At 42.8% G+C, this 23132-nt stretch overlaps 16 non-coding genes and 9 pseudogenes across 16 annotated transcripts; all 25 read right to left on the reverse strand.

Moving 5' to 3' along the window:
- Window positions 1-440: 440 nt before the first annotated feature.
- LOC142508488 (5S ribosomal RNA) lies at window positions 441-558 on the reverse strand. The gene has a single exon (XR_012806699.1). It is a non-coding gene; the product is annotated as a 5S ribosomal RNA (ribosomal RNA).
- Window positions 559-1239: 681 nt separating this feature from the next.
- LOC142506831 (5S ribosomal RNA) lies at window positions 1240-1358 on the reverse strand. Its single transcript, XR_012805107.1, has one exon. It is a non-coding gene; the product is annotated as a 5S ribosomal RNA (ribosomal RNA).
- Window positions 1359-2950: 1592 nt separating this feature from the next.
- LOC142512221 (5S ribosomal RNA) lies at window positions 2951-3069 on the reverse strand (annotated as a pseudogene).
- A 1000-nt stretch (window positions 3070-4069) lies between these two features.
- LOC142512174 (5S ribosomal RNA) lies at window positions 4070-4188 on the reverse strand (annotated as a pseudogene).
- Window positions 4189-4867: 679 nt separating this feature from the next.
- On the reverse strand, window positions 4868-4986 carry LOC142514019 (5S ribosomal RNA). The gene has a single exon (XR_012809934.1). It is a non-coding gene; the product is annotated as a 5S ribosomal RNA (ribosomal RNA).
- A 682-nt stretch (window positions 4987-5668) lies between these two features.
- On the reverse strand, window positions 5669-5787 carry LOC142508068 (5S ribosomal RNA). The gene has a single exon (XR_012806300.1). It is a non-coding gene; the product is annotated as a 5S ribosomal RNA (ribosomal RNA).
- A 682-nt stretch (window positions 5788-6469) lies between these two features.
- On the reverse strand, window positions 6470-6587 carry LOC142515736 (5S ribosomal RNA). Its single transcript, XR_012811565.1, has one exon. It is a non-coding gene; the product is annotated as a 5S ribosomal RNA (ribosomal RNA).
- Window positions 6588-7258: 671 nt separating this feature from the next.
- On the reverse strand, window positions 7259-7387 carry LOC142512486 (5S ribosomal RNA; annotated as a pseudogene).
- Window positions 7388-8026: 639 nt separating this feature from the next.
- Window positions 8027-8145, reverse strand: LOC142512960 (5S ribosomal RNA). Its single transcript, XR_012808932.1, has one exon. It is a non-coding gene; the product is annotated as a 5S ribosomal RNA (ribosomal RNA).
- Window positions 8146-9540: 1395 nt separating this feature from the next.
- LOC142512346 (5S ribosomal RNA) lies at window positions 9541-9657 on the reverse strand (annotated as a pseudogene).
- A 639-nt stretch (window positions 9658-10296) lies between these two features.
- LOC142506729 (5S ribosomal RNA) lies at window positions 10297-10415 on the reverse strand. Its single transcript, XR_012805011.1, has one exon. It is a non-coding gene; the product is annotated as a 5S ribosomal RNA (ribosomal RNA).
- A 627-nt stretch (window positions 10416-11042) lies between these two features.
- On the reverse strand, window positions 11043-11163 carry LOC142510130 (5S ribosomal RNA). Its single transcript, XR_012808261.1, has one exon. It is a non-coding gene; the product is annotated as a 5S ribosomal RNA (ribosomal RNA).
- A 574-nt stretch (window positions 11164-11737) lies between these two features.
- Window positions 11738-11855, reverse strand: LOC142512353 (5S ribosomal RNA; annotated as a pseudogene).
- Window positions 11856-12515: 660 nt separating this feature from the next.
- Window positions 12516-12634, reverse strand: LOC142507346 (5S ribosomal RNA). Its single transcript, XR_012805606.1, has one exon. It is a non-coding gene; the product is annotated as a 5S ribosomal RNA (ribosomal RNA).
- A 1253-nt stretch (window positions 12635-13887) lies between these two features.
- Window positions 13888-14006, reverse strand: LOC142516880 (5S ribosomal RNA). The gene has a single exon (XR_012812650.1). It is a non-coding gene; the product is annotated as a 5S ribosomal RNA (ribosomal RNA).
- Window positions 14007-15083: 1077 nt separating this feature from the next.
- On the reverse strand, window positions 15084-15203 carry LOC142506717 (5S ribosomal RNA). Its single transcript, XR_012804999.1, has one exon. It is a non-coding gene; the product is annotated as a 5S ribosomal RNA (ribosomal RNA).
- Window positions 15204-16477: 1274 nt separating this feature from the next.
- On the reverse strand, window positions 16478-16596 carry LOC142508953 (5S ribosomal RNA). Its single transcript, XR_012807148.1, has one exon. It is a non-coding gene; the product is annotated as a 5S ribosomal RNA (ribosomal RNA).
- A 683-nt stretch (window positions 16597-17279) lies between these two features.
- Window positions 17280-17398, reverse strand: LOC142511305 (5S ribosomal RNA; annotated as a pseudogene).
- A 681-nt stretch (window positions 17399-18079) lies between these two features.
- Window positions 18080-18198, reverse strand: LOC142507030 (5S ribosomal RNA). Its single transcript, XR_012805297.1, has one exon. It is a non-coding gene; the product is annotated as a 5S ribosomal RNA (ribosomal RNA).
- Window positions 18199-18883: 685 nt separating this feature from the next.
- On the reverse strand, window positions 18884-19002 carry LOC142511260 (5S ribosomal RNA; annotated as a pseudogene).
- Window positions 19003-19684: 682 nt separating this feature from the next.
- On the reverse strand, window positions 19685-19803 carry LOC142517572 (5S ribosomal RNA). Its single transcript, XR_012813311.1, has one exon. It is a non-coding gene; the product is annotated as a 5S ribosomal RNA (ribosomal RNA).
- A 687-nt stretch (window positions 19804-20490) lies between these two features.
- LOC142512244 (5S ribosomal RNA) lies at window positions 20491-20606 on the reverse strand (annotated as a pseudogene).
- Window positions 20607-21286: 680 nt separating this feature from the next.
- On the reverse strand, window positions 21287-21405 carry LOC142510780 (5S ribosomal RNA; annotated as a pseudogene).
- Window positions 21406-22055: 650 nt separating this feature from the next.
- LOC142513929 (5S ribosomal RNA) lies at window positions 22056-22174 on the reverse strand. The gene has a single exon (XR_012809851.1). It is a non-coding gene; the product is annotated as a 5S ribosomal RNA (ribosomal RNA).
- A 681-nt stretch (window positions 22175-22855) lies between these two features.
- Window positions 22856-22974, reverse strand: LOC142508653 (5S ribosomal RNA). The gene has a single exon (XR_012806859.1). It is a non-coding gene; the product is annotated as a 5S ribosomal RNA (ribosomal RNA).
- Between the last annotated feature and the right edge of the window lie 158 nt (window positions 22975-23132).

Here is a 23132-nt window from a genome sequence, read left to right on the forward strand (position 1 = left end):
TGCGTCATACCCTTCCGCACAGCACCGGCTCACGACAACAAAAATCGCTAAATGTTCACAGAAAATAAAAAAAATAAGATGAAGAAAATAGCGAATGAAAAGCTATTATTATGCCTGGGATCCGATAAAATGGAACCGGAATCGAATTTCGGACTTCCTAAGCGGATTTATCTAGGAAACGAAAGCTTAACAGAAGCGAAAAATCGCAAATTAGAGGGTCTTAGAGAAGGAATTCGGCTAAAATCTTGCCAGCTCATTGCGGAGAATGAGTCTCGTTCGTTTGCCCGTTTACAATCAAATTAGCCAACAATTTTGTCCAAATCCGGCAGTGCCCGAGCTACGTTGATTTCACATTTCTTCTCTTATCCTGATCGAGAGTCAGATGATTTGAGCCGAAAATCGTCTGTCAACAAGTAATCAAAAATAGAAAAACACGAAAAGGGATGCAAACGAGGACTTCCCAGCGGGTCACTCATCCAAGTACTGCTCCCACCCAAGCACGCTTAACTTCGAAGTTCTGATGGGATTCGGTGCATTAGTGCTGGTATGATCGCATCCGACATTGAGTGGGATGTTTATTATTATATCCCTCGAGTACGTGTGGAGCGTGCGGCGATGGACAACACGCGGCACTGCTCTCGCCCAATAGAAACAATGAAGTTAAGCGTTCTGGTGCGATGGTAGAGCTAGGATGGGTGACATCCCTAGAAAGTCCTCGTGTCGCGACTGTTTCCGTAAATTATGGCTAAAATAGTCGAAATAATTGTTTTTAATGAGTTAACCGTCTCCGGAGTAATCTGCGTCATACCCTACCGCACAGAACCGGCTCACGACAACAAAAATCGCTAAATGTTCCCAGAAAAGTGAAAAAAATAAGAATAAGTAAATAGCGAATGTAAAGCTATTATTATGCCTTGATACAATAAAATGAAACTGGAATCGAATTTCGGACTTACTAAGCGGATTTTTCGAGGAAACGGAAGATTAACAGAAGCGAAAAATCGCAAATTAGATGGTCTTAGGGAAGGAATTTGGCTAAAATCTCGCCATCTCATTGCGGATTAATCAATCTCGTTCGTTTGCCCGTTTACAATCAAATTAGGCTACAATTTTGTTCAAATCCGGCAGTGCCCGAGCTACGTTGATTTCACATTTCTTATCTGGTCCCGATCGAGATTCAGATGATTTGAGCCGAAAATCGTCTGTCAACAAATAATCAAAAATAGAAAAACACGAAAAGGGGTCCAACACGAGGAATTCCCAGGGGGTCACCCATCCTAGTACTGCTGTCGCCCAAGCACGCTTAACTTCGGAGTTCTGATTGGATCCGGTGCATTAGTGCTGGTATGATCGCACCCAACATTGAGTGGGATGTTTATTCTTATATCCCTCGAGTACGTGTGGTGCGGGCGGCGATAGACAACACGCGGCACTGCTCTCGTCCAATCAGAACCATGAAGTTAAGCGTTCTGGCACGATGGTAGAGCTAGGATGGGTGACCTCCCTGGGAAGTCCTCGTGGCGACCGTTTACGTAAATTATGGCTAAAACAGTTGAAATAATTGTTTTTAATGAGTAAACAGTCTCCGGAGTAATCTGCGTCATACCCTTTCGCACATCACCTGTTGGAACTTTTCAAGTTCGCAATCTTGATTTTGATGTTAACAAAACTTGTTATTGTGTTTCTAACATATTTCCTCAAGTGTGAAATTGCAAATACAAGAAGCAAGCTGAAACTGAATTTTGCACAAACTGAATTTCTGGCTAGCTTTGGTATTTTGATGATATCTCTCAACTGGATTATCCAAATGACAATCCGCAAACTGGACTGATTAGAAAACTCAATTCGGAACAAATCGTATTTCACGTCAGTTGGGCAAAATCGGATGTTATGATGGTCTAACTGATCGCTCAATTACCGAAATGATCACACGAAAACAGCAATCAGTTGAGTTTGAGCAGCTGCGGTATTTTGGTCATATCTCTTAGCTCGGTTATTGAAATGAAGCGATTCAGTATGCGTTGGAAAGATAAGACGATGATCTACAAATCATCTTCAGAAGTCAAAGTCTGAATCAAAACTTAAGATGCTGATAAATGAGGATGAAATTACTGGTTCAGCACAAACTGAAATCCGGAATGGGTTTGTAGAAATAGTTGTATAAATCAAAGTCTTCTAGTGGATCCTTCCCAAGAGGAAAAAGGGATGACGTAGGAGTGTTTGAAATATCCGAATATCCATAAACAAATTCGTGTCTATTTGTTTATTGCATTTGCTTATCATTTTCACTGTTTTTAAAGATGCATTGTTGAAGCATTTTATGTGTTCTTCAAATATAAAAATATTGCATACCAAGTGTTTGATAAAATACTTCAACTGAATATTTTTACTCATTCAACTTGCATATATTTTAAATGATTTACAAAATATTTAATCGGTTTCTACGAAGGATTATTTCGAGTATCTTCCGCTTAGTTTTTAACCAAACTCGATTTAATTCATCGGTGTTCAATATTTCAAGAACCGAGCTATTGTAGCTCAATGATTATCCCCCCTAATCGATCTTATCAGCACCGGTTCACGACAACAAAAATCGCTAAATGTTCCCAGAAAATAGAAAAAAAATAAGAAGAAGAAAATAACGAATGTAAAGTTATTATTATGCCTGGGATACGATAAAATGGAACCAGAATCGAATTTCGGACTCCCTAAGCGGATTTATCGAGGAAACGGAAGCTTAATAGAAGCGGAAAATCGCAAATTCGAGGGTCTTAGAGAAGGAATTCGGCTAAGACCGTTTACAATCAAATTAGGCTATAAGTTTGTCCAAATCCAGCAGTGCCCGAGTTACGTTGATTTCCCATGTCTTATTTGGACCCGATCGAGATTTAGATGATTTGAGCTGAAAATCGTCTTTCAACAAGTAATCAAAAATAGAAAAACACGAAAAGGGGTGCAACACGAGGACTTCCCAGGGGGTCACCCATTCTAGTACTGCTCTCGCCCAAGTACGCTTAACTCTGTCGTTTTGATGGGATCCGGTGCATTAGTGCTCGTAAGATCGCACCCGACATTGAGTGGGATGTTTATTCTTATATCCCTCGAGTACGTGTGGAGCGGGCGGCGATGGACAACACGCGGCACTGCTCTCGCCCAATCAGAACCATGAAGTTAATCGTTAGGGCGCGATGTCGGATCTAGGATGGGTGACCTCCCTGGGAATTCCTCGTTTACGTAAATTATGGATAAAACAGTCGAAATAATTGTTTTTACTAAGTTAACCGTCTCCGGAGTAATATGCGTCATACCCTTCTTTACAGAACCGGCTCACGACAACAAAAATCGCTAAATGTTCCCAAAAAATAGAAAAAAAATAAGAATAAAAAATAGCGAATGTAAAGCTATTATTATGTCTGAGATACGATAAAATGGAACCGGAATTGAATTTCGGACTTCCTAAGCGGATTTCTCGAGGCAATGGAAGCTTAACAGAAGCGGAAATTCGCAAATTAGAGGGTCTTAGAGAAGGAATTCGGATAAAATCTCGCCAGCTCATTGCGGATTAATGAGTCTCGTTCGTTTGCCCGTTTACAATCAAATTAGGCTACAATTTTGTCCAAATCCGGCAGTACCCGAGCTACCCTTCCGCACAGCACTGGCTCACGACAACAAAAATCGCTAAATGTTCCCAGAAAATAGAAAAAAATAAGAAGAAAATAGCGAATGTAAAGCTATTATTATGCTTGGGATACGATAAAATGGAACCGAAATCGAATTTCGGACTTCCTAAGCGGATTTCTCGAGGAAACGGAAGCTTAACAGAAGCGAAAAATGGCAAATTAGAGGGTCTTAGAGAAGGAATTCGGCTAAAATCTCGCCAGCTCATTGCAGAGAAATGAGTCTTGTTCGTTTGCCCGTTTACAATCAAATCAGCCTACAATTTTGTCCAAATCCGGCAGTGCCCGAGCTACGTTGATTTTACATGTCTTCTCCGGTCCTAATCGAGAGTCAAATGAGTTGAGCTGAAAATCGTCTGTCAACAAGTAATCAAAATAGAAAAACACGAAAATGGGTGCCACACGAGGACTTCCCAGGGGGCCACCCATCCAAGTATTGCTCTCGCCCAAGCACGCTTAAATTCGGAGTTCTTATGGGATCTGCTGTATTAGTGCTTGTATGATCGCAACCGACATTGAGAGGCATGTTTATTCTTATATCCCTCGACTACATGTGAAGCGGGCGGCGATGGACAACACGCGGCACTGCTCTCGCCCAATCAGAACAATGAAATTAAGCGTTCTGGCGTGATGGCAGAGCTAGGATGGGTGACCTCCCTGGAAAGTCATCGTGTCGCGACCGTTTACGTAAATTATGGCTAAAACAGTAGAAATAATTGTTTTTAATGAGTTAACCGTCTCCGGAGTAATCTGCGTCATAAACTTCGCACAGAACCGGCTCACGACAACAAAAATAGCTAAATGTTCCCAGAAAATAGAAAAAAATAAGAATAAGAAAATAGCGAATATAAAGCTATTATTATGCCTGAGATACGATAAAATGAAATCGGAATCGAATTTTAGACTTACTGAGCGGATTTCTCGAGGAAACGGAAGCTTAACAGAAGCGGAAAATCGCAAATTAGAGGGTCTTAGAGAAAGAATTCGGCTAAAATCTCGCCAGCTCATTGCGGATTAATGAGTCTCGTTCGTTTGCCCGTTTACAATCAAATTAGGCTACAATTTTGTCCAAATCCGGCAGTGCCCGAGCTACGTTGATTTCACGTCTTATCTGGTCCTGATCGAGATTCAGATGATTTGAGCCGAAAATCGTCTGTCAACAAGTAATCAAAAATAGAAAAACACGAAAATGGGTGCTACACGAGGACTTCCCAGGGGGTCACCCAACCTAGTACTGGTCTCGCCCAAGCACGCTTAACTTCGGAGTTCTGATGGGATCCGGTGCATTAGTGCAGGTATGATCGCACCCAACATTGAGTGGGATGTTTATTCTTATTTCCCTCGAGTACGAGTGGAGCGGGCGGCGATGGACAACACGCGGCACTGCTCTCGCCCAATCAGAACCATGATGTTAATCGTTATGGCGCGATGGCGGATCTAGGATGGGTGACCTCCCTGGGAAGTCCTCGTGTCGCGACCGTTTACGTATATTATGGATAAAACAGTCAAAATAATTGTTTTTAATGAGTTAACCGTCTCCGGAGTAATCTGCGTCATACCCTTCCGCACAGCACCGGCTCACGACAACAAAAATTGCTAAATGTTCCCAGAAAATAGAAAAAAATAAGAAGTAGAAAATAGCAAATGTAAAGCTATTATTATGCCTGGGATACGATAAAATGGAACCAGAATCGAATTTCGGACTTCCTAAGCGGATTTCTCGAGGAAACGGAAGCTTAACAGAAGCGAAAAATCGCAAATTAGAGGGCCTTAGAGAAGGAATTCGGCAAAAATCTCGCCAGATCATTGCGGAGTAATGAGTCTCGTCCGTTTGCCCATTTACAATCAAATTAGGCTACAATTTCGTCCAAATCCGGCAGTGCCCGAGCTACGTTGATTTCACATGTCTTATCTCGTCTCGATCGAGATTCAAATGATTTGAGCCGAAAATCGTCTGTCAACAAGTAATCAAAAATAGAAAAACACGAAAAGGGGTGCAACGCGAGAACTTCCAAGGGGGCCACCCATCCTAGTACTGCCCTCGCCCAAGCACGCTTATTTTCGGAGTTCTGATGGGATCCGGTGCATTAGTGCTGGCATGAACGCACCCGAAATTGATTGGGATGTTTATTCTTATATCCCTCGAGTACGTGTGGAGCGGGCGGCGTTGGACAACACGCGGAACTGCTATCGTCCAATCAAAACCATGAAGTTAAGCGTTCTGGCGCAATGGCAGAGCTAGGATGGGTGACCTCCCTGGGAAGTCCTCGTGTCGCGACCGTTTACGTAAATTATAGCTAAAACAGTAGAAAGAATTGTTTTTAATGAGTTAACCGTCTCCGGAGTAATCTGTGTAATACCCTTCCGCACAGCACCGGCTCACGACAACAAAAATCGCTAAATGTTCCCAGAAAATATAAAAAAATAAGAAGAAGAAAATAGCGAATGTAAAGCTATTGTTATGCCTTGGATACGATAAAATGGAACCGAAATCGAATTTCGGACTTCCTAAGCGGATTTCTCGACGAAACGGAAGCTTAACAGAAGCGGAAAATCGCAAATTAGAGGGTCTTAGAGAAGGAATTCGGCTAAAATCTCGCCAGCTCATTGCGGAGTATTGAGTTTCGTTCGTTTGCCCGTTTACAATTAAATTAGCCTACAATTTTGTCCAAATCCGGCAGTGCCTGAGCTACGTTGATTTCACATGTCTTCTCTGGTTCTGATCGAGAGTCAGATGATTTGAGCCGAAAATCGTCTGTCAAAAAGTAATCAAAAATAGAAAAACACGAAAAGGGGTGCAAACGAGGACTTCCCAGGGGGTCACCCATACAAGTACTGCTCTCGCCCAAGCACACTTAACTTCGGAGTTCTGATGGGATCCGGTGTATTAGTGCTGGTATGATCGCACCCAACATTGAGTGGGATGTTTATTCTTATATCCCTCGAGTACGTGTGGAGCGGGCGGCGATGGACAACACGCGGCACTGCTCTCGCGCAATCAGAACCATGAAGTTAATCGTTATGGCGCGATGTCGGATCTAGGATGGGTGACCTCCCTGGGAATTCCTCGTGTCGCAACCGTTTACGTAAATTATGGCTAAAACAGTCGAAATAATTGTTTTTAATGAGTTAACCGTCTCCGGAGTAATCTGCGTCATACCCTTCCGCACAGAACCGGCTCACGACAACAAAAATCGCTAAATGTTTCCAGAAAGTAGAAAAAAATAAGAATAAGAAAATAGCAAATGTAAAGCTATAATTATGCCTGGGATACGATAAAATGAAATCGAAATTGAATTCCGGACTTCCTAAGCGGATTTCTCGAGTAAACGGAAGCTTAACAGAAGCGGAAAATGGCAAATTAGAGGGTCTTAGAGAAGGAATTCGGCTAAAATCTCTCCAGCTCATTGCGGATTAATGAGTCTCGTTCGTTTGCCCGTTTACAATCAAATTAGGATACAATTTTGTCCAAATCCGGCAGTGCCCGAAAATCGTGTTATCTGGTCCCGATCAAGATTCAGATGATTTGAGCCGAAAATCGTCTGTCAACAAGTAATCAAAAATAGAAAAACACTATAAAAGGGCTGCAACACAAGGACTTCCCGGGACTAGCCAGGGGGTCACCCATCCTAGTACTGCTCTCGACGAAGCACGCTTAACTTCGGAGTTCTGATAGGATCCGGTGCATTAGTGCTAGAATGATCGCACCCGACATTAAGTTGGATGTTCATTTTTATATCCCTCGAGTACGTGTGGAGCAGGCGGCGATGGACAACACGCGGGACTGCTCTCGCCCAATCAGAAACATGAAGTTAAGCGTTCTAGCGCGATGGCAGAGCTAGGATGGGTGACCTCCCTATGAAGTCCTCGTGTCGCGATCGTTTACGTAAATTATGGCTAAAACAGTCGAAATAATTGTTTTTAATGAGTTTACCGTCTCCGGAGTAATCTGCGTCATACCCTTCCGCACAGCACCGGCTCACGACAACAAAAATCGCTAAATGTTCCCAGAAAATAGAAAAAAATAAGAAGAAGAAAATAGCGAATGTAAAGCTATTATTATGCCTTGGATACGATAAAATGGAACCGGAATCGAATTTCGGACTTCCTAAGTAGTTTTCTCGAAGAAACGGAAGCTTAACAGAAGCGAAAATCGCAAATTAGAGGGTCTTAGAGAAGGAATTCGGCTAAGACCGTTTACAATCAAATTAGGCTACGATTTTGTCCAAATCCGACAATGCCCGAGTTACGTTGATTTCACATGTCTTATTTGGTCTCGATCGAGATTCAGATGATTTGAGCCGAAAATCATCTTTCAACAAGTAATCAAAAAAAGAAAAACATGGAAAGGGGTGCAACACGAGGACTTCCCAGGGGGTCACCCATCCTAGTACTGCTCTCGCCCAAGCACGCTTAACTTCGGAGTTCTGAAGGGATCCGATGCATTAGTGCTGGTATGATCGCACCCCACGATGCCTCGCGTACGTGTGAAGCGGGCGACGATGGACAACACGCGGCACTGCTCTCGCCCAATCAAAACCATGAAGTTAAGCGTTCTGGCGCGATGGCAGAGCTAGGATGGGTGACCTCCCTGGGAAGTCCTCGTGTCGCGACTTTTTACGTAAATTATGGCTAAAACAGTCGAAATAATTGTTTTTAATGAGTTAACCGCCTCCGGAGTAATCTGCGTCATACCCTTCCGCACAGCACACCGGCTCACGACAACAAAAATCGCTAAATGTTCCCAGAAAATAGAAAAAAATAAGAAGAAAAAAAATAGCGAATGTAAAGCTATTATTATGCCTGGGATACGATAAAATGAAACTGGAATCGAATTTCGGACTTCCTAAGTGGATTTCTCGAGGAAACGGAAGCTTAACTGAAGCGGAAAATCGCAAATTAGAGGGTCTTAGAGAAGGAATTCGGTTAAAATCTCGCCAGCTCATTGCGGAGGAATGAGTCTCGTTCGTTTGTCTGTTTACAATCAAATTATCCTACAATTTTTTCCAAATCCGGCAGTGCCCGAGCCACGTTGATTTCACATGTTTTCTCTGGTCCTTATCGAGAGTTAAATGACTTGAGCCGAAAATCGTCTGTCAACAAGTACTGCTCTCGTCCAAGCACGCTTAACTTCGGAGTTCTGATGGGATCCGGTGTATTAGTGCTGGTATGATCGCACCCGACATTGAGTGGGATGTATATTCTTATATCCCTCGAGTACGTGTGGAGCGAGCGGCGATGGACAACACGCGGCACTGCTCTCGCCCAATAAGAACAATGAAGTTATGCGTTCTGGCGCGATGGCAGAGCTAGGATGGGTGACCTCCCTAGAAAGTCCTCGTGTCGCGACCGTTTACGTAAATTATGGCTAAAACAGTCGAAATAATTGTTTTAGATGAGTTAACCGTCTCCGGAGTAATCTGCGTCATACCCTTCCGCACAGAACCGGCTCACGACAACAAAAATCGCTAAATGTTTTCAGAAAATAGAAAAAAAAATAAGAATAAGAAAATAGCGAATGTAAAGCTATAATTATGCCTGGAATACAATAAAATGAAACCGAAATCGAATTTCGGACTTCCTAAGCGGATTTCTCGAGGAAACGGAAGCTTAGCAGAAGCGGAAAATCGCAAATTAGAGGGTCTTAGAGAAGGAATTCGGCTAAAATCTCTCCAGCTCATTGCGGAATAATGAGTCTCGTTCGTTTGCCCGTTTACAATCAAATGAGGCTAAAATTTTGTCCAAATCCAGTAGTGCCCGAGTTACGTTGATTTCACGTCTTATCTTGTCCCGATCGAGATTCAGATGATTTGAGCCGAAAATCGTCTATCAACAAGTAATCAAAAATATAAAAACACGAAAAAGAATGCAACACGAGGACTTCCCGGGGGGTCACCCATCCTAGTACTACTCTCAATGGCACGCTCAACTTCGGAGTTCTGATGGGATCCGATGCATTAGTTCTAGTATGATCACACCCGACATTGAGTTGGATGTTTATTCTTATATCCCTCGAGTACGTGTGGAGCGGGCGGCGATGGACAACACGCGGCACTGCTCTCGCCCAATCAGAACCATGAAGTTAAGCGTTCTGGCGCGATGGCAGAGCTAGGATGGGTGAACTCCCTGGGAAGTCCTCGTGTCGCGAACGTTTACGTAAATTATGGCTAAAACAGTCGAAATAATTATTTTTAATGAGTTAACCGTCTCCGGAGTAATATGCGTCATACCCTTCCGCACAGCACCGGCTCACGACAACAAAAATCGCTAAATGTTCCCAGAAAATAGAAAAAAATGAGAAGAAGAAAATAGCGAATGTAAAGCAATTATTATGCCTGAGATACGATAAAATAGAACCGGAATCAAATTTCGGACTTCCTAAGCAGATTTCTCGAGGAAACGGAAGCTTAACAGAAGCGGAAAATCGCAAATTAGAGGGTCTTAAAGAAGGAATTCGGCTAAGACCGTTTACAATCAAATTAGGCTACGATTTTGTCCAAATCCGACAGTGCCCGAATTACGTTGATTTCACATGTCTTATTTTGTCTCGATCGAGATTCAGATGATTTGAGCCGAAAATCATCTTTCAACAAGTAATCAAAAATAGAAAAACACGAAAAGGGTACAACACGAGGACTTCCCAGGGGGTCACTCATCCTAGTACTGCTCTCGCCCAAGCACGCATAACTTCGGAGCTCTGATGGGATCCGGTGCATTTGTGCTGGTATGATCGCACCCGACATTGAGTGGGATGTTTATTCTTATATCCCTCGAGTACGTGTGGAGCGGACGGCGATGGACAACATGCCGCACTGCTCTCGCCCAATCAGAACCATGAAGTTAAGCGTTCTGGCACGATGGCAGAGCTAGGATGGGTGACGTCCCCGGGAAGTCCTCGTGTCGCGACCTTTTACGTAAATTATGGCTAAAATAGTAAAAATAATTGTTTTTAATGAGTTAACCTTCTCATGAGTAATCTGCGTCATACCCATCCGCAAAGCACCGGCTCACGACAACAAAAATCGCTAAATGTTCCCAGAAAAAAAATAAAAATAAGAAATTGGAATCGAATTTCGGACTTCCTTAGTGGATTTCTCGAGGAAACAGAAGCTTAACAGAAGCGTAAAATCGCAAATTACAGGGTCTTAAAGAAGGAATTCTGCTAAAATCTCGCCAGCTCATTGAGGAGAATGAGTCTCGTTCGTTTGCCCATTTACAATCAAATTAGCCTACAATTTTGTCCAAATCCGGCAGTGCCCGAACTACGTTGATTTCACATGTCTTCTCTGGTCCTTATCGAGAGTCAGATGATTTGAGCCAAAAATTGTCTGTCAACAAGTAATCAAAAATAGAAAAACACGAAAAAGAGTGCAACACGAGGACTTCCCCCAGGGGGTCACCCATCCAAGTACTGCTCTCGTCCAGGCACGCTTAACTTCGGAGCTTTTATGGGATCTGGTGTATTAGTGCTGGTATGATCGCACCCGACATTGAGTGGGATGTTTATTCTAATATCCCTCGAGTACGTGTGGAGCGGGCGGCGATGGACAACACGCGGCACTGCTCTCGCCCAATCAGAACCAAGAAGTTAAGCTTTCGGGCGCGATGGCAGAGCTAGGATGGGTGACCGCCCTGGGAAATCCTCGTGTCGCGACCGTTTACGTAAATTATGGCTAAAACAATCGAAAAAACTTTCATTTTTAATGAGTTAACCGTCTATGGAGTAATCTGCGTCATACCCTTCCGCACAGAACCGGCTCACGACAACAAAAATCATAATTGTTTCCAAAAAATTGAAAAAAAATAAAAATAAGAAAATAGCGAATTTAAAGCTATTATTATGCTTGAGATACAATAAAATGAAAACGGAATCGAATTTCGGATTAATGAGTCTCGTTCGTTTGCCCGTTTACAATCAAATTATGCAACAATTTTGTCCAAATCCTGCAAGTGCCCGAGCTACGTTGATTTCACGTCTTATCTTGTCCCGATCGAGATTCAGATGATTTGAGTCGAAAATCGTCTATCAACAAGTAATTAAAAATAGAAAAACACGAAAAAGGGTGCAACACGATGACTTCCTAGGGGGTCAACCATCCTAGTACTGATCTCGCACAAGCACGCTTAACTTCGGAGTTTGATGGGATCCGAAGTATTATTGCTGGTATGATCGCACCCGACATTTAGTGGGATGTTTATTCTTATATCCCTCGAGTACGTGTGGAGCGGGCGGCGATGGACAACACGTTGCACTGCTCTCGCCCAATCAGAACAATGAAGTTAAGCGTTCTGGCGCGAAGGCAGAGCTAGGATGGGTGACCTCCCTGGGAAGTCCTCGTGTCGCGACCGTTTACGTAAATTATGGCTAAAACAGTCGAAATAACTGTTTTTAATGAGTTAACCGTCTACGGAGTAATCTGCGTCATACCCTTCCGCACAGAACCGGCTCACGACAACAAAAATCACTAAATGATACCGGAAAATAGAAAAAAATAAGAAAAAAAATAGAGAATGTAAAGCTATTATTATTATTAGGAATCGAATTTCGGACTTCCTAAGCTGATTTCTCGAGGAAACGGAAGCTTAACAAAAGCGGAAAATCGCAAATTAGAGGGTCTTAGAGAAGGAATTCGGCTAAAATCTCGCCCGCTCATTGCGGAGTAATGAGTCTCGTTCGTTTGCCCGTTTACAATCAAATTAGCCTACAATTTTGTCCAAATCCGGCAGTGCCCGAGCTACGTTGATTTCAAATGTCTTCTCTGGTCCTGATCGAGAATCAGATGATTTGAGCCGAAAATCGTCTGTCAACAAGTAATCAAAAATAGAAAAACACGAGAAGGGGTGCAACACGAGGACTTCCCAGGGGGTCACCCATCCTAGTACTGCTCTCGCCCAACCACGCTTAACTTCGGAGTTCTGATGGGATCCGGTGCATTAGTGCTCGTAAGATCTCACCCAACATTGAGTGGGATGTTTATTCTTATATCCCTCGAGTACGTGTGGAGCGGGCGGCGATGGACAACACGCGGCACTGCTCTCTCCCAATCAGAACCATGAAGTTAATCGCTATGGCGCGATTGCGGATCTAGGATGGGTGACCTCCCTGGGAAGTCCCCGTGTCGCGATCGTTTACGTAAATTATGGATAAAACAGTCGAAATAATTGTTTTTAATGAGTTAACCGTCTCCGGAGTAATCTGCGTCATACCCTTCTTTACAGAACCGGCTCACGACAACAAAAATCGCTAAATGTTCCCAGAAAGTAGAAAAAAAATAAGAAGAAGAAAATAGCGAATGTAAAGCTATTATTATGCCTGTGATACGATAAAATGAAACCAGAATCGAATTTCGGACTTCCTAAGCTGATTTTTTCAGGAAACGGAAGCTTAACAGAAGTGGAAAATTGCAAATTAGAGGGTTTTAGAGAAGGAATTCGGCTAAAATCTCGCCAGCTTATTGCTGAGTAATGAGTCTCGTTCGTCCCGTTCTGATGGAAGCCGATGTATTAGTGCTGGTATGATCGCACCCGACATTGAGTGGGATGTTTATTCTTATATCCCTCGAGTACGTGTGGAGCAGGCGGCGATGGACAACACGCGGCACTTCTCTCGCCCAATAAGAACAATGAAGTTAAGCGTTCTTGCGCGATGGCAGAGCTAGGATGGGTGACCTCCCTGGGAAGTCCTTATGTCGCGACCGTTTAAGAAAATTGTAGCTGAAACAGTCGAAATAATTGTTTTTAATGAGTTAACCGTCTACGGAGTATTCTGTGTCATACCCTTCCGCACAGAACTGGCTCACGACAACAAAAATCGCTAAATGTTCCCAAAAAATAGAAAAAAAATAAGAAGAAGAAAATAGCGAATGTAAAGCTATTATTATGCCTGGGATACGATAAAATGGAACCGGAATCGAATTTCGGACTTCCTAAGCGGATTTCTCAAGGAAACAGAAGCTTAACAGAAGAGGAAAATCGCAAATTAGAGGGCCTTAGAGAAGGAATTCGGCTAAAATCTCGCTAGCTCATTGCGGAGTAATGAGCCTCGTTCGTTTGCCCGTTTACAATTAAATTAGCCTACAATTTTTTTCAAATCCGGCAATGCCCGAGCTACGTCGATTACACAAGTCTTCTCTGGTCCTGATCAAGATTCAGATGATTTGAGCCGAAAATCTTCTGTCAACAAGTAATCAAAAATAGAAAAACACGAAAAGGGATGCAACACAAGCACTTCCCAGGGGGTCACCAATCCTAGTACTGCTCTCGCCCAAGCACGCTTAACTTCGGAGTTCTGATGGGATCCGGTGCATTAGTGTTGGTATGATCGCACCCGACATTGAGTGGGATGTTTATTCTTATATCCCTCGAGTACGTGTGAAGCGGGCGGCGATGGACAACACGCGGCACTGCTCTCGCCCAATCAGAACCATGAAGTTAATCGTTATTGCGCGATGGCAGAGCTAGGATGGGTTACCTCCCTGGGAAGACCTCGTGTCGCGACCGTTTACATAATTTATGAATAAAACAGTCGAAATAATTTTTTTTAATGAGTTAACCGTCTCCGGAGTAATCCGCGTCATACCCTTCCGCACAGAACCGGCTCACGACAACAAAAATCGCTAAATTTTCCCAGAAAATAGAAAAAAAATAAGAATAAGAAAATAGCAAATGCAAAGCTATTATTATGCCTGGGATACGATAAAATGAAACCGGAATCGAATTTCGGACTTCCTAAGAGGATTTCTCGAGGAAACGGAAGCTTAACAGAAGCGGAAAATCGCAAATTAGAGGGTCTTAGAGAAGGAATTCGGCTATGACCGTTTGCAATCAAATTAGGCTACAATTTTGTACAAATCCGACAGTGCTCGAGTTACGTTGATTTCACATGTCTTATTTGGTCTCGATCGAGATTCAGATGAAACAGTCGAAATAATTGTTTTTAATGAGTTAACCGTCTCCGGAGTAATCTGAGTCATATCTTTCCGCACAGAACCGGCTCACGACAACAAAAATGCCTAAATGTTCCTAGAAAATATAAAAAATAAGAAGAAGAAAATAGCGAATGTAAAGCTATTATTATGCCTGGGATACGATAAAATGGAACTGGAATCGAATTTCGGACTTCCTAAGCGGATTTCTCGAGAAAACGGAAGCTTAACAGAAGCGAAAAATCGCAAATTAGAGGGTCATAGAGAAGGAATTCGGCTAAAATCTCACCAGCTCATTGCAGAGTAATGAGTCTTGTTCGTTTGCCCGTTTACACTCAAATTAGCCCACAATTTTGTCCAAATCCGGCAGTGCCCGAGCTACGTTGATTTTACATGTCTTATCTGGTCCTGATCGAGAGTCAGATGATTTGAGCCGAAAATCGTCTATCAACAAGTAATCAAAAATAGAAAAACACGAAAAGAGGTGCAACACGAGGACTTCCCAGGGGGTCACCCATCCTAGTACTGCCTCTCGCCCAAGCACGCTTAACTTCGGACTTCTGATGGGATCCGGTGTATTATTGCTGGTATGATCGCACCCGACATTGAGTGGGATGTTTATTCTTTTGTCCCTCAAGTACGTGTGGAGCGGGCGGCGATGGACAACACGCGGCACTGTTCTCGCCCAATCAGAACAATGAAGTTAAGATTTCTGGCGCGATGGTAGAGCTAGGATGGGTGACCGTTTACGTAAATTATGGCTAAAACAGTCGAAATTTTTTTTATTTTTAATGAGTTAACCGTCTACGGAGTAATCTTCGTCATATCCTTCCGCACAGAACCGGCTTACGACAACAAAAATCATAATTGTTTCCAGAAAATAGAAAAAAAATAAGAATAAGAAAATAGCGAATGTAAAGCTATTATTATGCTTGGGATACGATAAAATGAAATCGAAATTGAATTTCGGACTTCCTTAGCGGATTTCTCGAGAAAACGGAAGCTTAACAGAAGCGGAAAATCGCAAATTAGAGGGTCTTAGAGTATAAATTCGGCTAAAATCTCGCCACCTCATTGCGGATTAATGAGTCTCGTTCGTTTGCCCGTTTTCAATCAAATTAGGAAACAATTTTGTCCAAATCCGGCAAGTACCCGAGCTACATTGATTTCACGTCTTATCTGGTCCTGATCGAGATTCAGATGATTTAAGCCGAAAATTGTCTGTCAACAAGTAATCAAAAATAGAAAAACACGAAAAGGGGTGCAACACGCACTGTAACGTCTCACTCATTTTTAATCGTTATGGCGCGATAACAGAGCTAGGATGTGTGACGTCCCTGGGAAGTCCTCGTGTCGCGACCGTTTACGTAAATTATGGATAAAACAGTCGAAATAATTGTTTTTAATGAGTTAACCGTCTCTGGAGTAATCCGCGTCATACCCTTTCGCACAGAACCGGCTCACGACAACAAAAATCGATAAATATTTCCAGAAAATAGAAAAAAAATTAAGAAGAAAAAAATAGCGATTGTAAAGCTATTATTATACCTGGGATACAATAAAATGGAACCGAAATCGAATTTCGAACTTCCTAAGCGGATTTTTCGAGGAAACGGAAGCTTAACAGAAGCGGAAAATCGCAAATTTGAGGGTCTTAGACAAGAAATTCGGCTAAAATCTTGCCAGCTAATTGCGGAGTAATGAGTGTCGTTCGTTTGCCAGTTTACAATCAAATTAGTCTACAATTTTGTCCAAATCCGGCAGTGCCCGAGCTTCGTTGATTTCACATGTCTTATCTGGTCCCGATCGAGATTCAGATGATTTGAGCCGAAAATCGTCTGTCAACAAGTAATCAAAAATCAAAAAACACGAAAAAGGGTACTACACGAGGACTTCCCAGGGGGTCACCGATCCTAGTACTGCTCTCGCCCAAGCACACTTAACTTCGGAGTTCTAATGGGATCTGGTGCATTAGTGCTGGTATGATCGCACCTGACATTGAATGGAATGTATATTCTTATATCCCTCAAGTACGTGTGGAGCGGGCGGCGATGGACAACACGCGGCACTGCTATCGCCCAATCAAAACCATGAAGTTAAGCGTTCTGGCGCGATGGTAGAGTTAGGATAGGTGACCTCCCTGGGAAGTCCTCGTGTCGCGAATGTTTACGTGAATTATGGAAAAAAAAGTCGAAATAATTGTTTTTAGTGAGTTAACCGTTTCCGAAGTAATCTACGTAATACCCTTCCGCACAGAACATGCTCACGACAATAAAAATCGCTAAATGTTCCCAGAAAATAGAAAAAAAAATAAGAAGAATAAAATAGCGAATGTAAAGCTGTTATTATGCCTGGGATACGATAAAATGGAACCGAAATCGAATTTCGAACTTCCTAAGTGGATTTCTCGAGGAAACGGAAGCTTAACAGAAGCGGAAAATCGCAAATTAGAGAGTCTTAGAGAAGGAATTCCGCTAAAATCTCGCCAGCTCATTGCGGAGTAATGAGTCTCGTTCGTTTGCCCGTTTACAATCAAATTAGCATACAATTTTGTCCAAATCCGGCAGTGCCCGAGCTACGTTGATTTCACAAGTCTTATCTGGTCCCGATCGAGATTCAGATGATTTGAGACGAAATCGTCTGTCAACAAGTAATCAAAAATAGAAAAATACGAAAAGGGGTGCAACACGAGGACTTTTCAAGGGGTCAACCATCCTAGTACTGCTCTCGCCCAAGCACGCTTCACTTCAGAGTTCTAATTGGATCCGGTGCATTAGTGCTTGTATGATCGTACCCGACATTTAGTGGGATTTTTATTCTTATATCCTCGAGTACGTGTGGTGCGGGCGGCGATGGACAACCCGCGGCACTGCTCTCGCCCAATCAGAACCATGAAGTTAAGCGTTCTAGAGAGATAGTAGAGCTAGGATGAGTGACCTCCCTAGGAAGTCCTCGTGTCGCGACCGTTTACGGAAATTATGGATAAAATAGTCGAAATAATTGTTTTAATGAGTTAACCATCTCCGGAGTAATCTGCGTCATACCTTTCCGCACAGAACCGGCTCACGACAACAAAAATCGCTAAATGTTCCCACAAAATAGAAAAAAAATTAAGAAGAAAAAAATAGCGAATGTAAAGCTATTATTATGTCTAGGATACGATAAAATTGAACCGAAATCGAATTTGAAATTCCTAAACGGATTTCTCGAGGAAACAGAAGCTTAACAGAAGCGGAAAATCACAAATTAGAGGGTTTTAGAGAAGGAATTCAGCAAAAATCTCGCCACCTCGTTGCGGAGTAATGAGTCTCGTTCGTTTGCCCGTTTATAATCAAATTAGGCTACAATTTTGTCCAAATCCGGCAGTGCCCGAGCTACGTTGATTTCACATGTCTTATCTTATCTTGATCGAGATTCAGATGATTTGAGCCGAAAAACGTTTGTCAACATGTAATCAAAAATAGAAAAACACGGAAAGGGGTGCAACACGAGGACTTCCCAGGGGGTTACCCATCCTAGTACTGCTCTCGCCTAAGTACGCTTAACTTCAGAGTTCTAATGGGATCCGGTGTATTAGGGCTGGTATGATTGCACCCAACATTGAGTGGGATGTTTATTCTTATATCCCCCGATTACGTGTGGAGCGGACGGCGATAAACAAAACGCGGCACTGCTCTCGCCCAATCAGAACCATGAAGTCAAGCGTTCTGGTGCGATGGCAGAGCTAGGATGGGTGACCACCCTGGAAAGTCCTCATGTCGCAATCGTTTACGTGAATTATGGATAAAAGCATTCGAAATAATTGTTTTTAATGAGTTAACAGTCTCCGGAGTAATCTGCGTCAAACCCTTCAGCACAGAACCAGCTCACGACAACAAAAATCGCTAAATGTTCCGAGAAAATAGAAAAAAAAATATGAAGAAGAAAATAGCGAATGTAAAGCTATCATTATGCCTAGGATACGATAAAATGGAACCGGAATCGAATTTCGAACTTCCTAACCGGATTTCTCGAGGAAACGAAAGCTTCACAGAAGCGGAAAATCGCAAATTAGAGGGTCTTAGAGAAGGAATTCGGCTAAAATCTCGCCACCTCGTTGCGGAGTAATGAGTCTCGTTCATTTGCCCATTTACAAACAAATTAGGCTACAATTTTGTCCATATCCGACAGTGCCCGAGCTACGTTGATTTCACATGTCTTATCTGATCCCGATCGAGATTCAAATATTTTGAGCCGAAAATCGTCGGTCAACAAGTAATCAAAAATAGAAAAACACGAAAAGGGGTTTAACACGAGGACTTCCCAGGGGGTCACCCATCATAGTAATGCTCTCGACCAAGCACGCATAACTTCGGAATTCTTATGGGATCCGGTGCATTAGTGCTGGTATGATCGCACCCGACATTGAGTGGGATGTTTATTTTTATATCCCCCGAGTACGTGTGGAGCGGGCGGCGATGGACAACACGCGGCACTGCACTCGCCCAATAAGAACCATGAAGTTAAGCGTTCTGGCGCGATGGTAGAGTTAGGATAGGTGACCTCCCTGGGAAGTCCTCGTGTCGCGACCGTTTACGTGAATTAAGGTTAAAATAGTCGAAATAATTGTTTTTAGTGAGTTAACCGTCTCCGGAGTAATCTACGTAATACCCTTCCGCACAGAACATGCTCACGACAACAAAAATCGGTAAATGTTCCCAGAAAATAAAAAAAAATAAGAAGAATAAAATAGCGAATGTAAAGCTGTTATTATGCCTGGGATACGATAAAATGGAACCGAAATCGAATTTCGAACTTCCTAAGCGGATTTCTTGAAGAAACGGAATCTTAACAGAAGCGGAAAATCGCAAATTAGAGAGCCTTAGAGAAGGAATTCCGCTAAAATCTCGCCAGCTCATTGCGAAGTAATGAGTCTCGTTCGTTTGCCCGTTTAAAATCAAATAAGGCTACAATTTTGTCCAAATCCGGCAGTGCCCGAGCTACGTTGATTTCACATGTCTCATCTAGTCCCGATCGAGATTCAGATGATTTGAGCCAAAAATCATTTGTCAACAAGTAATCAAAAATAGAAAAACACGAAAAGGGGTGCAACACGAGGACTTCCCAGGGGGTCACCCATCCCAGTATTGCTCTCGCCCAAGCACCCTTAACTTCGGAGTTCTGATGGGATCCGGTTCATTACTACGGGTATGATCGCACCCGACATTGAGTGGGATGTTTATTATTATATCCCTCGAGTACGTGTGGAGCGGGCGGCGATGGACAACACGCGGCACTGCTCTCGCCCAATCAGAACCATGAAGTTAAGCGTTCTGGCGCGATTGCAGGGCTACGATGGGTGACCTCCCAGGGAAGTTTTCGTGTCGCGACCGTTTAAGTAAATTAAGGCTAAAACAGTAAAAAAAAAATTTTATTGAGTTAACCGTCTTCGGATTAATCTACGTAATGCCCTTTCGCACAGAACCGGCTTACGACAACAAAAATCGCTAAATGTTCCCAGAAAATAGAAAAAAAAAATAAGAAGAAGAAAATAGCAAATGTAAAGCTATTATTATGCCAGAGAGACGATAAAATGGAACCGGAATCGAATTTCGAACTTCCTAAGCGGATTTCTCGAGGAAACGGAATCTTAACAGAAGCGGAAAATCGCAAATTAGAGGGTCATAGAGAAAGAATTCGGCTAAAATCTCGCCAGCTCGTTGCGGAGTAATGAGTCTCCTTCGTTTGCCCGTTTACAATCAAATTAGGCTACAATTTTGTCCAAATCCCGCAGTGACCGAGCTATTGTTATTTCCTTTGTCTTATCTGGTCTCGATCGAGATTCAGATGATTTGAGCCGAAAATCGTCTGTCAACAAGTAATCAATCAAAAACAGAAAAACACAAAAAGAGGTGCAACACCAGGACTTCCCAGGGGGTCACCCATCCTAGTACTGCTCTCGCCCAAGCACGCTTAACTTCGGAGTTCTGATGGGATCCGATGATGAGCTGGATTGATAGCACCGACATTGAGTGGGATGTTTATTCTTATATCCCTCGACTACGTGTGGAGTGGGCGGCGATGGGCAACACGCGGCACTGCTCTTGCCCAATCAGAACAATGAATTAAGCGTTCTGGCGCGATGGCAGAGCTAGGATGTGTGACCTCCCTGGGAAGTCCTTGTGTCGCGATCGTTTACGTACATTATGGATAAAACAGTCGAAATAATTGTTTTTAATGAGTTAACCGTCTACGGAGTAATCTACGTAATACCCTTCCGCTCAGAACAGGCTCACGACAACAAAAATCGCCAAAAGTTCCCAGAAAATACAAGAAAAATAAAAAGAAGAAAATAGGGAATGTAAAGCTATTATTATGCTTGGGATACGATAAAATGGAACCAGAATCGAATTTCAGACTTCCTAAGCGGATTTCTCGAGGAAACGGAAGCTTAACAGAAGCGGAAAATCGCAAATTAGAGGGTCTTAGAGAAGGAATTCGGCTAAAATCTCGCCAGCTCATTGCGTAGAATGAGTCTCGTTCTTTTGCCCGTTTACAATCAAATTAACCTACAATTTTGTCCAAATCCGGCAGTGCTCGAGCTGCGTTGATTTCACATGTCTTATCTGGTCCCGAAAAAGATTCAGATTATTAGAGCCGAAAATCGTCTGTCAACAAGTAATCAACAAAAGAAAAATACTAAAAAGGGTGCAACACGAGGACTTCCCAGTGGGTCACCCATCCTAGTATAGTTCTCGCCCAAGCACGCTTAACTTCGTAGTTCTGATGGGATCCGATGAATTAGTGATGGTATGATCGCACCCGACATTGAGAGGGATGTTTATTCTTATATCCCTCGAGGTACTGATCTCGCCCAATCAGAACCATGAAGTTAAGCGTTCTTGCGCGATGTCAGAGCTATGATGGGCGACCTCCTTGGGAAGTACTCGTGTCGTGACCGTTTACGTAAATTATAGAGAAAACAGTCGAAATAATTGTTTTTAATGAGTTAACCGTCTCCGGAATAATCTGCGTCATACCCTTCCGCACAGAACCGGCTCACAACAACAAAAATTGCTAAATGTTCCCAGAAAATATAAAAAAAATTAAGAAGAAGAAAATAGCGAATGTAAAACTATTATTATGCCTGGGATACGATAAAATGGAACCGGAATTGAATTTCGAACTTCCTAAGCGGATTTATCGAGGAAACGGAAGCTTAATAGAAGCGGAAAATCGCAAATTAGAGGGTCTTAGAGAAGGAATTCAGCTAAAATCTCACCACCTCGTTGCGGAGTAATGAGTCACGTTCGTTTGCCCGTTTACAATCAAATTAGGCTACAATTTTGTTCAAATCCGGCAGTGCCCGAGCTACGTTGATTTCACATGTCTTATCTGATCTCGATCGAGATTCATATGATTTGAGCCGAAAATCGCATGTCAACAAGTAATAGAATATAGAAAAACACGAAAAGGGGTGCAACACGAGGACTTCCCAGGGGGTCAACCATCCTAGTACTGCTCTCGCCCAAGCACGCTTAACTTCGGAGTTCTGATGGGATCCGATGCATTAGTGCTGGTAAGATCGCACCCGAATTGAGTGGAATGTTTATTCTTATATCCCTCGAGTACATGTGGAGTGGGCGGCGATGGGCAACACGCGGCACTGCTCTTGCCCAATCAGAACCATAAAGTTAAGCGTTCTGGCGCGATGGCAGAGCTAGGATGTGTGACCTCCCTGGGAAGCCCTTGTGTCGCGACCATTTACGTACATTATGGATAAAACAGTCAAAATAATTGTTTTTATTGAGGTAACCTTCTACGGAGTAATCTACGTAATACCCTTCCGCTCAGAACAAGCTCACGAAAACAAAAATCGCCAAATGTTCCCAGAAAATACAAAAAAAATAAGAAGAAGAAAATAGGGAATGTAAAGCTATTATTATGCTTGGGATACGATAAAATGGAACCATAATCGAATTTCGGACTTCCTAAGCGGATTTCTCGAGGAAACGAAAGCTTAACAGAAGCGGAAAATCGCAAATTAGAGGGTCTTAGAGAAGGAATTCGGCTAAAATCTCGCCAGCTCATTGCGTAGAATGAGTCTCGTTCTTTTGCCCGTTTACAATCAAATTAACCTACAATTTTGTCCAAATCCGGAAGTGCCCGAGCTGCGTTGATTTCACATGTCTTATCTGGTCCCGAAAAAGATTCAGATTATTTGAGCCGAAAATCGGCTGTCAACAAGTATTCAATAAAAGAAAAACACTAAAAAGGGTGCAACATGAGGACTTCCCAGGGGGTCACCCATCCTAGTATAGCTCTCGCCCAAGCACGCTTAACTTCGGAGTTCTGATGGGATCCGGTGAATTAGTGATGGTATGATCGCACCAGACATTGAGAGGGATGTTTATTCTTATATCCCTCGAGGTACTGATCTCGCCCAATCAGAACCATGAAGTTAAGCGTTCTTGCGCGATGTCAGAGCTAGGATGGGTGACTTCCTTGGGAAGTACTCGTGTCGTGACTGTTTACGTAAATTATAGAGAAA

Source organism: Primulina tabacum, chromosome 10, assembly GCF_025594145.1.
Source record: "Primulina tabacum isolate GXHZ01 chromosome 10, ASM2559414v2, whole genome shotgun sequence".
Classification (NCBI taxonomy): Eukaryota; Viridiplantae; Streptophyta; class Magnoliopsida; order Lamiales; family Gesneriaceae; genus Primulina; species Primulina tabacum.